The 13,339-nt window shown below is 36.6% G+C and overlaps 1 long non-coding RNA gene across 1 annotated transcript in view; it reads left to right on the top strand.

The window, feature by feature from the left end:
* Nucleotides 1–6,827: 6,827 nt before the first annotated feature.
* Nucleotides 6,828–13,339, top strand: part of LOC120539397 — a 42,429-nt gene continuing 35,917 nt past the window's right edge. The window contains exon 1 of the long non-coding RNA XR_005635607.1: nt 6,828–6,901. This is a non-coding gene — a long non-coding RNA (uncharacterized LOC120539397). The remainder of the gene's footprint in view (nt 6,902–13,339) is intronic.

Below are 13,339 nucleotides of genomic sequence, written 5' to 3'. Positions count from 1 at the left end.
GTGCCAGGGAACAGCAGCAACTTCAGCTTAATACAGTGGCCTTCTCATCTCTCAATATAAATTAACTTATTTAGGATGAGATGTCATTTCTAACAACTATCACAAATAACAAAGTCAACATGGTCAAACATCCTGTGCCACACTTTGTACGCCTCGTTAAGTGTACATCAGAGTAAATTCCTGCTGTTATTAAGGCAAATGGGGGAATCAACTCATTGTTCCAAAGGGGAATCTATTAAAATGGTCAATCGATGTACAAGCCCTGAGGAAATTTTGACTAAATATAGGGCTTACTCCACTCCATTTCATGTCGGGTGTTCTTTCCCTAGCAGTATGAGTAAGTAATGTATTTTTTTCCACACCTCACCAAAATTCTTCCTTTTTATTCTTTCCTTGTATTGTCCAAATAATTTAACTCCTTACCACTAATTTACTTTTACATTTATAGTTCCTAAGTTAGCTGCTTCTGCTGCAGTTCCTGTGCTAAAAGTTGAGACAGCCCAATCATTGGCGCTATTTGGCACCTAATACTCTTACATAGATGCAAAATCAATAATGCTTTGATTTATTTCAGTAGTTTCTACTTCATGTGGAAAAATGCTGAAGGAGCACCTGCACTTTATTCAAATATAGGGGATGCCACCAGCAAACTCTGCTTACCTGGAGCCCCTGCAGTCAGATGACAGGAAAAAAGGGTTTTGTTTATGTTTATACATCTGCAAAGAGAAAAAAAAGTTCGGATTTAAAGTCTTCATCAGGTGTGCACCTGAAAAGGCAAAGCGGGTAACATAAATAGAATTGGAAAGGGGGAACAAAGCCAAGACAGATCAAAGGAGAAAAAGTGAGAGTAGGTGTGAAAAGCTGCCATTACAGAAGATGAAGGGAGAGATTAAAAAGTTAGTCGGTCATTAAGACCTGAAAAAAGAAATATGAGATTCCAGGGTGAGAATGGGCTTAGTTTCTTCTTAGTTCTTCTTAGCTATAGAAAAACCTGGCATCAAAATATTTATTTCCACCTGGCAAAAAGAAACACCCCTAGCCAAACTGAGTTCCTAGGATGAATCTTCTTGAACACCTCCCACCCCACTGAATATACTACATTAGTATTTATTATAACAGCTTTAATTTGAACAATACATATAATTAAATTAATAAAGAAATAAAAATGCACATTTTACAAATGTAACCATAATTTACTTTTTTTTTTATGATCAAAATTTAAAAGTGAATGTTTAGGGGTTTCCTATGCACAGGGTAAAAAGAGTCTGACTGGCGAGGAGCTGCAGGACCGATTTGTATGGAGAAGGTCGATCAAGTACATCGACCTCACATAGAAGTGGGAAAAGTTAAAGAGAAGGAGCGTTTAGGGATTTCTCCAGTCTCTTTGTTGCGTATCACAACAGCACACGACTACATTTTCTAAATGCAAAATCATCTATGACATGACAGCTTCTGTGTGAGCTCCAAGTCGATGCTTATATGTTGTTGTACCAAGACCTCAGGTATGTTAAGTTTTGAAAAACTGGTAACTGGAAGGGTTGCTGCAATTTTCTGGGAAACTCATAGATTACAAACTGAAATACCATGATTAGTTTCCTTTATAAATGAATGGCAAACTAATAATAATCATAATGATGATGGTCCAGAGTATCAGTTTGTTGTTACTCTTTTTTCTTGATAACCAACAGTATCGCTTGTGACATGTAATAGAACAACAAAAATAATTTTAATACAACTACCACTACTACTACTACTAATAATAAAATTAAAAAGTATTACTACAATTACTGAACATGCTTTATAAACTTACTTAATGCCATAATTAAAGTGTCAAAATTAATTCAAATATTTAGATATTTAAAAAATGAACATGTGAATGTATCACCTACACTTATGAATTTATCTAAACTTTATTTTGCCGTTCCAATGACAGCAGATTGCATAAGGCATTAAGTTAATCAGAAGTGTTAGCTACCAATAAAATGAAGCAACAATTGAAGTTAATCTGAGCTGATTGTTGTTTTATTACATCGAAGTTGCTTGCCTGGTGCTTTTCCACAGTTCATCCAATAACTAACTAGTAAGCAGAGAAGTCTGTGTGTTGGTGATATTTACAAATGTCTCCTCAATGTAACAACCCTCGGAGCACTTCATATGTCGACTGACATAAGCAGCCTTTAACAAAGTGTATGGGTCCTGAGGTCTATATGGTGGTGATAAATAATCTTCAACCAATTGTCAGCTAGGTACTATAACATCAGATAATATTTGTTAAACACTCAATATCAAAACTGTTACACATAGTGCTACTCCATTAGTCCAGCAAACTGCTAGCTATAGTGTATTGGCAAATGATGCACCATTCGCTAGCTCACTGGAAGTTGGACAAATTTAGATTTCTAAACACAACTGAGCAACTTCTTTATACTATTTTTTTTATTCTTTCTTTTCTGTGCTCTGGACTGGTGTTGAATGAAGCCATCTCTCTTCTCATTAATTTAAAATGATCACAACAGGTGACTCTCAATGACGCTAATTTGATGATTCACGAAACAGCAATAACCCTATTAGAGTCAAGCTGTGGACCTCCTGAGCTCCACTCCAATGAGGAGGTTGTCCTTTTGAATTATATAATAGTGCTGTTACACGATATGCCCGGTTGCATTATAATTCAAATTAGGTTTGTGGGAGTAGTTACCAGACTCAAGTGAAGTAAACCAAGTGACAAAAACGTGCATTCAAAGTGGTTGTCCAGCACAGCTGCTGAATCGCGGAGGTCTGAGGACTCCCAACAGGTTCCTCTACCTTGGTTATCTGATCTTGAGCTCCACCCACAGTGCGTGATCTGCATATAGGACAGGGCAGCTCCACACACCACTCTACTGTCTGCATGTGTTGGTCTACCCTGACAGGCATCTGTGATCTCTGCTGGGCTACACTGTACCCTAAAGACCAGAAAGGTTGGAGTTAGCAGAAGGTTGAAAGCAGGTTCAGGGAAGTTCTCTTGGTTATTTATCTCCCATTTGTAGTATTTGAAAGACATGTGAGTGACGGTGTAACATTCAAATGGGATGTTTGACTCATCGAATCAGACCACTAGTAGTTTGCAAGTAACTGAGCAATCACCACTGTACCCAAACTATAAGTTTGTGCCATCTTCACTAAATACCCAAATGGCATCCAGAAGTTAATGTATACACAACAAATCATGTGAATATATGTGAAATCCTAAATAGACACATAACAACTTGTTGCAGTACAGCAGGTTAAAAAAACATAAAAGACAAATACTGGCAGCATGATTATTCAGATTTGACAAATGAATCAATTGACAATGAATACAATACAATATAACATTTATTTATATAGCACATTTTCATACAAAAATGTAGCTCAAAGTGCTTTACATAATGAAAAATAAAAAAAAATAAAATAAAAGACATAGTAGGATATTAAAATAAGTCAACATTAAATAACACAGAATAAAAATAAGGTCCGATGGCCAGGGAGGACAGAAAAAACAAAAAAAAACTCCAGACGGCTGGAGAAAAAAATAAAATCTGCAGGGATTTCAGACCAAGAAACCGCCCAGTCCCCTCTGGGTATTCTACCTAACATAAATGAAACAGTCCTCTTTGTATTTAGGGTTCTCACGGAAGGACTCGATAATGACGGTCATGCAGACTTCTGGTTTTTAGTCCATCAATGTTGCAGCATCATGATGCTTTGAGTAGGTGGTGGTGGCGCAGGCCGCCACCACAGAGAAACTGGAAAAAGAAACAGAAGAGAGAGTAGAGGTTAGTACGGATTTTAGAGCCACCATGAATAGTTATTAAAATGAATTTAACATACAGAATATCAGGATTAAGTTAAAGTGAAGTTATAAAAAGGCCATGTTAAAGTAATGTGTTTTCAGCAGTGTTTTAAACTGCTCTACTGTATTTTCCTGGTGAATTCTTATTGGCAGGCTATTCCAGATTTTCGGTGTATAACAGCAGAAGGCCGCCTCACCACTTCTTTTAAGTTTTGCTCTTGGAATTCTAAGAAGACACTCATGTGAGGGTCTAAGGTTACGATTTGGAATGTAAGGTGTAAGACACTCTGATATATAAGATGGAGCGAGATTATTTAAGGCTTTATAAACCATAAGCAGAATTTTAAAGTCAATTCTGAAAGACACAGGTAACCAGTGTAGTGACGTCAAAACTGGAGAAATGTGTTCGGATTTTCTTTTCCTAGTTAGGATTCTAGCAGCTGCATTCTGCACTCGTTGCAAACGATTTATGTCTTTTTTGGGTAGTCCTGAGAGGAGTGCATTACAGTAATCTAGTCTACTGAAAACAAAAGCGTGAATTAATTTCTCGGCATCTTTCAATGATATAAGAGGTGTAACTTTTGCTATGTTTCTTAAGTGAAAAAATGCTGCCCTAGTGGTCTGATGAATATGCGATTTAAAATTCAGGTTGCAGTCAACAGTTACCCCTAAGTTTTTTACTTCCATCTTGACTTTTAATCCTAATGTATCCAGTTTATTTCTGATAACCTCATTGTATCCATTATTGCCAATCACTAAAATTTCAGTTTTCTCTTTATTTAGCTTGAGAAAATTACTATTCATCCATTCAGAAATACCAGTAAGACATTGTGTTAGTGAATCAACAAAGTTGGGGTCATCCGGTGCTATTGATAAATACAGCTGTGTGTCATCAGCATAGCTGTGGTAGCTCATGTTGTGCCCCGAGATAATCTGACCTAACGGATTGTTTGTTTTTTTTTGACTGCAAAACACAAAAGGTGTGTGCTTAATTGCAACAAACCATAAAAATATACATCTCTCAAGGAGCATTGGTATATTACAAGATTTAATGTAAATTAAGCTTCATAAAAACACTCCAGCTTCTAGGAGTAAGGCAACAGTAAAGAATTCCCACCCGCAGACTGAAGTCACAGTTTATACATTCAGAGCTGAATTAAGCTTTTCATTGTAAACAAAAGCTATAAATATGCAATGTTCATGAGTTCAGCTAGTTTATTGCAGATGCTTCAAGCAATGTACTTAAAATATATGTAAAATACAAGCAAGTTTCAAGTAACTGAAAATACCAGAGTTCAGAATATATATATATATATATATATATATATATATACAATTTTTTTTTTTCTCAAAAAAGTATTTTGCTTAATCTTTGGTCGCTGTGCCAACTGAACATGCTGAATGCTGAAAATCTTGCAAATGGACAAACCAGTAGATGCCTTGTGTAGATTTATAATCACTATTCAATGAACTATAGGCTGTGTAGAATGTTGCTGATTTTCAGGATCTAAAGAAAGTATAATTTTGTATAAGTAGGTCTGGAAGAGAAGGGGGTCCATGAGAAACATTTAAGACTAAAGAAATCCAGAAAATATAAAAATAAGTGCACAATTACATTAAAAGATCACATGAAAACTACACCATTATAATGGTACGTTGAAATATTACAATATAAAAAGAAATGCATGCAGATGAGAAACCATGAAAGGCAGTGGTGCTGAAAGCCGTGTAATGAAAGGATTAATGACACTTGAGCTTTCTTTTCCTTGAGGAAGAAGTTAGTCGGATGATTAGATGAACCCATTTGAAAGAACTACAATCAAGTCCAGATGTATAGATTTGGTATCTGGTGTAAACTTTCAAACTGACTTGGATGTAGGTTGTGAAATGTCTTATATACAGACTGGTAGAACGCCAAAACTGCAATTCTATAGAAGACCTTCTTCCTCTCAACTTCATAGTTACTGAAGAGCAATTTTTGGAGAAACCAAGGATGCCTGAAACTGTACAGTGGAATGTAATTTTCATGGTATTACAGTCTTATATTTGAACATGAAAAAATGCTCAAATTTGTCATCAATTTTAATATTTTAATATGTTGCTAATGTCAGAAAACTGACCACCCTGGCCCACCAGCAAAAAGAGTGGCCCAAGAATTGAATTGAGTCAGAAATGGATTGGAGGGACTGAGATAACAAAAGGCTCAAATCAGCAGGTCATGAAGTGGCCATTATGTTGACAAATTTGAAAACTAAGCAGTAGGTTGAATATGAGGATAAGAGCCTCAGTTAAGACCACAAAATCCAGTTCTTCTCAAGTTCTGCTCTGAAAACTGAATTTTTGAACCAAAGGCAGTTTTTGATACTCATATCTATTACAGGAAGCTGATCTTTTTAGTTGTGATGCTTTGAAATAATTAGCTGAATATTGAATCCTAATCCGTCCATCCATTATCCAACCCGCTATATTCTAACACAGGGTCATGGGTGGTCTGCTGGAGCCAATCCCAGCCAACACAGGGCACAAGGCAGGAACAAATCCCGGGCAGGGTGCCAGCCCAACGCAGGGTGCACACACACCCACACACCAAGCACACACTAGAGGCAATTTAGGATCACCAATGCACCTAACCTGCATGTCTTTGGACTGTGGGAGGAAACCGGAGCACCTGGAGGAAACCCACGCAGACACGGGGAGAACATACAAACTCCACACAGGGAGGACCTGGGAAGCGAACCCAGGTCAGATTAATAACATGTTTAAATAATAGTAAGTATGAAGTATATGATACATGGAAGTGAAAACCGAATTAGAAATAAAGGAATGTTACTTTTGCAAAGAAAGGTACAGTATATTGTAATTAAGTATTATTAGTTGTTAGACATTAAAAGAAACTATTCATTTGAAATGAAGTATTACAACATCTCAGAAGGGAAAATCCAGAGTGGGACAAAACTTAATTAAGAACTATGAGGATCCAAACTATCTGAAGCAGAAATGTCTGATTCTGTAGGATTTGTAAGATTTAAAGATTATCTTGATGATAAAGAAGAATGTCTGAATGTGTGCCATCATTGCCGAGCTGTGGTAAGCATATTATTTTCTTCATTACTTATATTTTGCGTTAAATCTTTTATCTGTGTATTTCATGTTTGTGCTTTAATAAATAAGATAAACTCTTTTGACATAAATTTGCTTGACATTTTTACATTGTTCTGGTCTCGGAGGTTCAGGCAGTACAGCAGGGGATGACAACTTAGGTGTCTCATTGAAGTGTTAAACAGGATTAATAATGTTAAATTTGGGTCTATGAGACAATGGCCTGCGACCTCTTAAATTCTCAGCACCAGGAGGTTAGAACCAGAGATGTGGAACTGCAGTGAGAACCTTAAGGGCCCAAAGGTCACCATTGCCTCCACATTTCTCGCCCCTTAGCCTTTGAAACAGGACAGATAACCTAGGTCACCCTCTAGGCTTGGATCTAGAAGCTAACATATTGTTAATATCTGAAGTGTGATGAGGTTTTCCAATAATAACCTTGTGAACAGTGCTACCAGAGCCATGGAGCTGCTGCAGCATGTTGTTCATCTTTCAAACAAGAATTGTGTTTTGGTTTTAAGTCACTGAAACTATATAATGTGACATATAACAACAATGCAATGCAAAATAAAAAGTAGAGGAAACAAAGGGCAGAAAACAGCACACCTGCCTTGTACAACTGACAATGTAAATTATTGCAGCTTCCTTTGTGCTTTTGGTCCATTGCAATTAAAAACAATCCTTACTTAAACAAACTTTTTATTTTATATGTTGGTCTAATTTTGTAATTTCTTATTTTTTCTTTTTATTTTTTCTTAAAAGTGAACCAATTCATTGGCCATGCAACCTGATTTAAATTAACTGGATTTTGAGCTCAAGCTTACTTTTTAACAAGTAACAAATTTATCTGTATCCAGTCCTAATATTTGTAGGATCTGAAAAGAAATACTAACTGCTTCCACCATTGTGGATCAAGTACAGATCACATGGCAAAGGGTAAATGCCTTAGCTCACTGATAAGCCCGTGTGATTTTCTAGTTAGTAATATAAAGCTAGTCATAAGGTGGCAGACATGACCCTCAAAGTAGGATGCGTGCCTGGAGACAACTCTTTAAAAAGTGTGTAGTCAATAGCGACAACATTCGGTGCTGCAAACACTACACCCACAGGGCTTCTTTCTAAAACATTTACCTCTAACTCTAGTCTGTGCATTTTAAACCACTGCCAGGGTTTCAGGGAGAGAGCAAAAGATACTGAACAAAAGTCTTGCAAATAAAAAGCTGAAATTGCTGTTATCCATTCGGGAACTCAATAGTACAAGGTAAGCTTAAAAATGAATGTGCACATTGTAATAAGTGCTGCGACAGAGGAGACAGACACACACACGTAGACCACTACTGGGCTCTATACATTTAGGAAGTGCATCTTTCTCTATATCTTTCTGTTGTTTTTACTATTGCATCACTATATGACATATAAACAGCAAATAGAGTTTAGATAAGCAAAGTGGGCTATAGATATATAATATGTTAAAATAGTGGTTCTCAACCTGTGTGGCAGGCCCCCCTAGGGGGGCGCGAAGATGTGAAATAAAGAAAACAAGAATCAAAAATATGAAAAAAAACATCTGTTGAAACCAAAACAAATTAACCTAAACTACATTCTGATACTAGAAAAATAAATATAGAGTTAGATAAATGTCGATAAAAGTTAAGTAGGTATAATAAAACATGCATCTACATTTCAAAAAAATGTTAGGGGAGGCACAATTAAAACTGTTATGAAAACTCAGGTCGCAAATACTTAAAGTTTGAGAAACGCTGTGGCTGTTTTGTCATGGCATGTTTTCATTTCCAATTAGACCGCAATATTACATTTTTTTTTTAGTTATTTGTTTAGACGTGCAGTCAGAAAGTGAATGTGGTGAAGCTTGATCTGGGGTTTTACTGTTGTCATTTGACTGATTTGTTGATTCATGTGTTTTGAGTAATGAAATTTGCATCTCTGGTTGCTCTTCGTTATTAGCTCTCTTAATGGCAGACCCCTTGACGGAGCATAACACACTGTTTACTTCAAAGGCATATTTTGCAGTTCATATTTTCATGAATATGGCCGCCAGTTATTTCACACATACATGAACTCCTACACTATTACCGTAACACGGAACAACAAAAAACACAAACACAGCACCTTCGACAACGTATCATTCACATTTACCACTCGTCCATTGATACAGATGAATGTTAATGTATAATCTGATGCTAGAGAAGGGGTTTTCACCTTGCATCGGGTTAAGTTTATTTTTAAAACTAGTAATGTGATTTCTGCAGACAAGACACACATTTATATGGCTAATAGTTTTTTTAAGGGACTTTCGACTGTAAACGGTTCGTCATAAACAGAACACAGAACATTGCTGTCTGTTGGACCAAGGTAACGTGAGCACCTCTAATATTTGCAGTTCAAAATTACAGCCCCTAATTTGAGCACCACCTTCATGAATTGGTTTAGAAATCTGACACTCAATGGGACATCTAGTTGTTACCATCCACTTTTAAGCAAACTTCACTCATGGTTGTCTCCATATGTACTGTATATGTCTAGCTTTAGCCAAACTACTATAAAGCTAGTCTCTGTCATTATAACTTTCATTCTTTTCATTGTGATTTTTGTTCCTTGAACATGTTATTGCTGCACTTAGTTTTTTGTTCTTTTATTCAGCATGTGATGTATTTCTGTGCTTAGGAGCTGGTTGATTATGTTTTTTATTTTATCATTGACTAGCAAAATACCTGCGCTTCGCAGCGGAGAAGTAGTGTGTTAAAGAAGCAATGAAAAGAAAAGGAAACATTTTGAAAATAACGTAACCTGATTGTCAATGTAATTGTTTTGTCACTGTTGTGAGTGATGAGTGTTGTTGTCATATATATATATATATATAATATATATATATATATATTTACACACACACATAAACATATATATATATATACATATCTATACATATACACATATATACATACATATATATCTACATATATACACACACATATATACACACATATACATACATACACACACACATATATAAACATATATATACATATACATACATATCTACATATATACACACACAGCTATTTCAGTATCAGTGCAATACGCTGTTTGTTAAAGCGGTTGACTCCGCTCTTACGTGCAATAACAAATCAAATCATTCAGTTGTCTTTGCTCATATGTCATTTTAGAGCTGGGCGCCTGGCATCTTTTTTTGGCCACAAGTTCGTTACTGTTTGGTGTGAGGTTCTGTGTTGTGGAGATTCTCAGGATGGATTGCAGGTGCTCATCAGTGAGGCGACTCCTGTGTGCTGTTTTGTTAGTCTTTATCACTGAGAAGAGCTTCTCACACAGATATGTGCTACCAAACATTCACAAGGTTCGAGCCGCATGTAGACGGACTTTTTTTGTTCTTCAAAGTCACCAAAGCGCCGTGCAAACTCAGTGCTAATAACTCTAGCCGCAATAACTTGCAGCATCATAAGGTAGACTTGATTAACGCTGTAAGTGTTAACGGCAAGGCAGCTGAAGCGCTGCATTATGGGATCTGTAGTTTATTGTGTTACCAGCGCTTCATATACCGGGCCATTAATAACAATAATACAGTATATAAAATGATCTCGCGGGCTGGATATAATTACGCGGGCGGATGTGGCCCGTGGCCCTTAAATTTGACACATATGGACTAAATAGAACTTGAAAAGATATATTTTTTCAGTTGTCAACTAAAGAAACTGAACAACTAATTTACAAATCCAGACATCATTATTATGAACATGGAGAGAAAGCTAATAAGCTTTTAGCAACAAATTCACAAGCAAGAAGTGCATACGCAATCTCGGTAATTACTAACACGAATGGAGATAAAATCATCGAACACAAAAATATAATGTGCACTTTTAGAGACTACTATAAATCCCTATATACTACTGAGTTTAAAGAAGACAATATACAATCTAATGCATTTCTGGATAAATTACAGATACCACAAATTGACGCTATTAGTGTGGAGGAGCTCGATAAACCTCTGTCATTATCAGAATTACTGGATGCTATAAAGTCACTCCAAGGTGGAAAAGCAGCAGGCCCTGATGGCTACCCTGCAGAGTTTTACAAGAAATTCTCCGCTCAGCTAGCTCCCTCCTATTAGCAACATTTACAGAAGCCAGAGATAACCAATCTCTTCCACAAACCTTTAGCCAAGCACTAATCACTGTCTTTCCAAAACAAAATAAGGACTTATTACAATGTGCATCATACAGACCAATTTCACTTCTGAATAACGACGTTAAAATACTCTCTAAAATCATAGCTAGAAGGATGGAGAAAGTGCTCCCCTCAATAATATCACAAGACCAAACTGGATTTATTAGGGGCCGACACTTATCTTCAAATCTTGACGCCTGTTTAATGTAATATACTCACCAACTAAATCAAACACCCCAGAAATATTATTATCATTGGATGCAGAAAAAGCATTCGACATGATTGAATGGAAATACCTTTTTACTATTTTGGAGAAGTTTGGGTTTGGCCCGAACATTTGTGCATGGATTAAATTACTGTATACTAACCCAGAAGCTTCAGTTTGCATCAATAACATTTGCTCAGACTACTTTAAACTAGAGCGTGGCACAAGACAAGGATGCCCTTTGTCACCACTGCTGTTTGCAATTGCCATTGAACCACTGGCAATACATTGTCGAAATACTGATCAGATAAAGGGGATTAGCAGAGAAGGACTGGAACAGAAAATCTCATTATATGCAGATGACATGGTACTGTATATATCGGACCCAGAAAATTCTGTGCCTGCAGTCTTAGCAGCACTCACAGAATTTCAAAAGCTCTCTGGTCTCAGAATTAATCTGAATAAAAGTGTACTCTTTCCGTGAATTCGCAAGCATATAATATTAGATTAGACACCCTTCCTTTTATCATTGCAGAACAGTTTAAATACCTCGGGTAAACATCACAAGTAAACATAAAGCTCTTTATCAACAAAATTTATCGTCTGTATGGAAAAAATTAAACAAGACTTGCATAGATGGTCAACCCTTCATCTCACACTAGCTGGAAGAATTAACACTGTTAAGATGAATATTCTTCCTAAGCTCCTTTTTATTTCAAAACATACCAATATACATTAATAAATCGTTCTTTAAGCAATTAGATTCAACAATAACCTCATTTATTTGGAATTCTAAACATCCACGCATCAAAAGAGCGACCCTACAAAGACAAAAGGCAGAAGGCGGCATGGCTCTACCTAACTTCCAGTTTTATTACTGGGCGGCAAATATACAGTCGATAAGAACCTGGACACAAATAGAAGAACATACACAGGCATGGACCGCAATAGAAGTAAAATCCTGCAGTACTTCTTTGTATTCCTTGCTTTGTGCTCCAATAAACACACGTTATCGGCAATACACTAATAACCCAATTGTGCTCCACTCACTTAGAATCTGGAACCAATGTAGAAAGCATTTTAAGACGGAGAAGCTTCTTTCTGTGGCACCCCTGCAAAAGAACCACCTCTTTCAACCCTCACAAACATATGCAGTTTTAATATCTGGAAAAATTTGGAATTAACTTGCTTAGAGACCTTTATATAGACAACGTCTTTGCATCCTATGAACAATTACGTTCCAAATTTAACATTCCAGCTACAAATTTCTTTCACTATCTTCAAATCAGGAACTTTGTTAAACAGAACCTTCCAGATTTTCCTCATCTTGCACCCTCATCCACGCTGGAAAAATTATTGCTCAATTTCAAGGAGTTAGACTCCATCTCTACAATATATAAAATCCTTTTACAATCCCTTCCTTTCAAAGATCCAAGAGGACACTGGGAAAATGACCTCTCAATTAATATATCAGAAAAGGAGTGGAAAGTAGCAATGCAGAGAATTCACTCAAGCTCCATATGCATAAAGCATACAATTATACAACTCAAAATTATATATCGAGCACATCTGTCTCGACTAAAACTCTCAAAATGTTTCCAGGGCATGATCCAACCTGCGAGCGTTGCAACCAAGCCCCAGCCTCACTAGGTCACATGTTCTGGGCCTGCTCCAAATTAACATTATTCTGGACAAAAATTTTTAATTACCTCTCAGACAGTCTTGGACTCACAATCCCTCCTAACCCATTAACAGCTGTGTTTGGGGTTCTTCCAGAGGGTCTTAAAGTGGAGAAAGACAAACAAACTGTGATTGCATTCACTACACTGTTGGCACGCAGACTTATTCTGATAAACTGGAAGAACCCAAACTCTCCTCTTTAAGTCAGTGGGAAACTGATGTGTTATATTATTTAAAATTGGAAAAAATCAAATACTCAGTTAGAGGATCTGTGCAGACTTTTTCAAAACATGGCAGGATCTAATCAGTAATATTTTGAAATGATTTATAAAGCACAGAGA

This window comes from Polypterus senegalus, chromosome 11 (assembly GCF_016835505.1).
Source record: "Polypterus senegalus isolate Bchr_013 chromosome 11, ASM1683550v1, whole genome shotgun sequence".
NCBI lineage: Eukaryota > Metazoa > Chordata > Cladistia > Polypteriformes > Polypteridae > Polypterus > Polypterus senegalus.
This window is presented reverse-complemented; position numbering and strand designations above follow the sequence as displayed.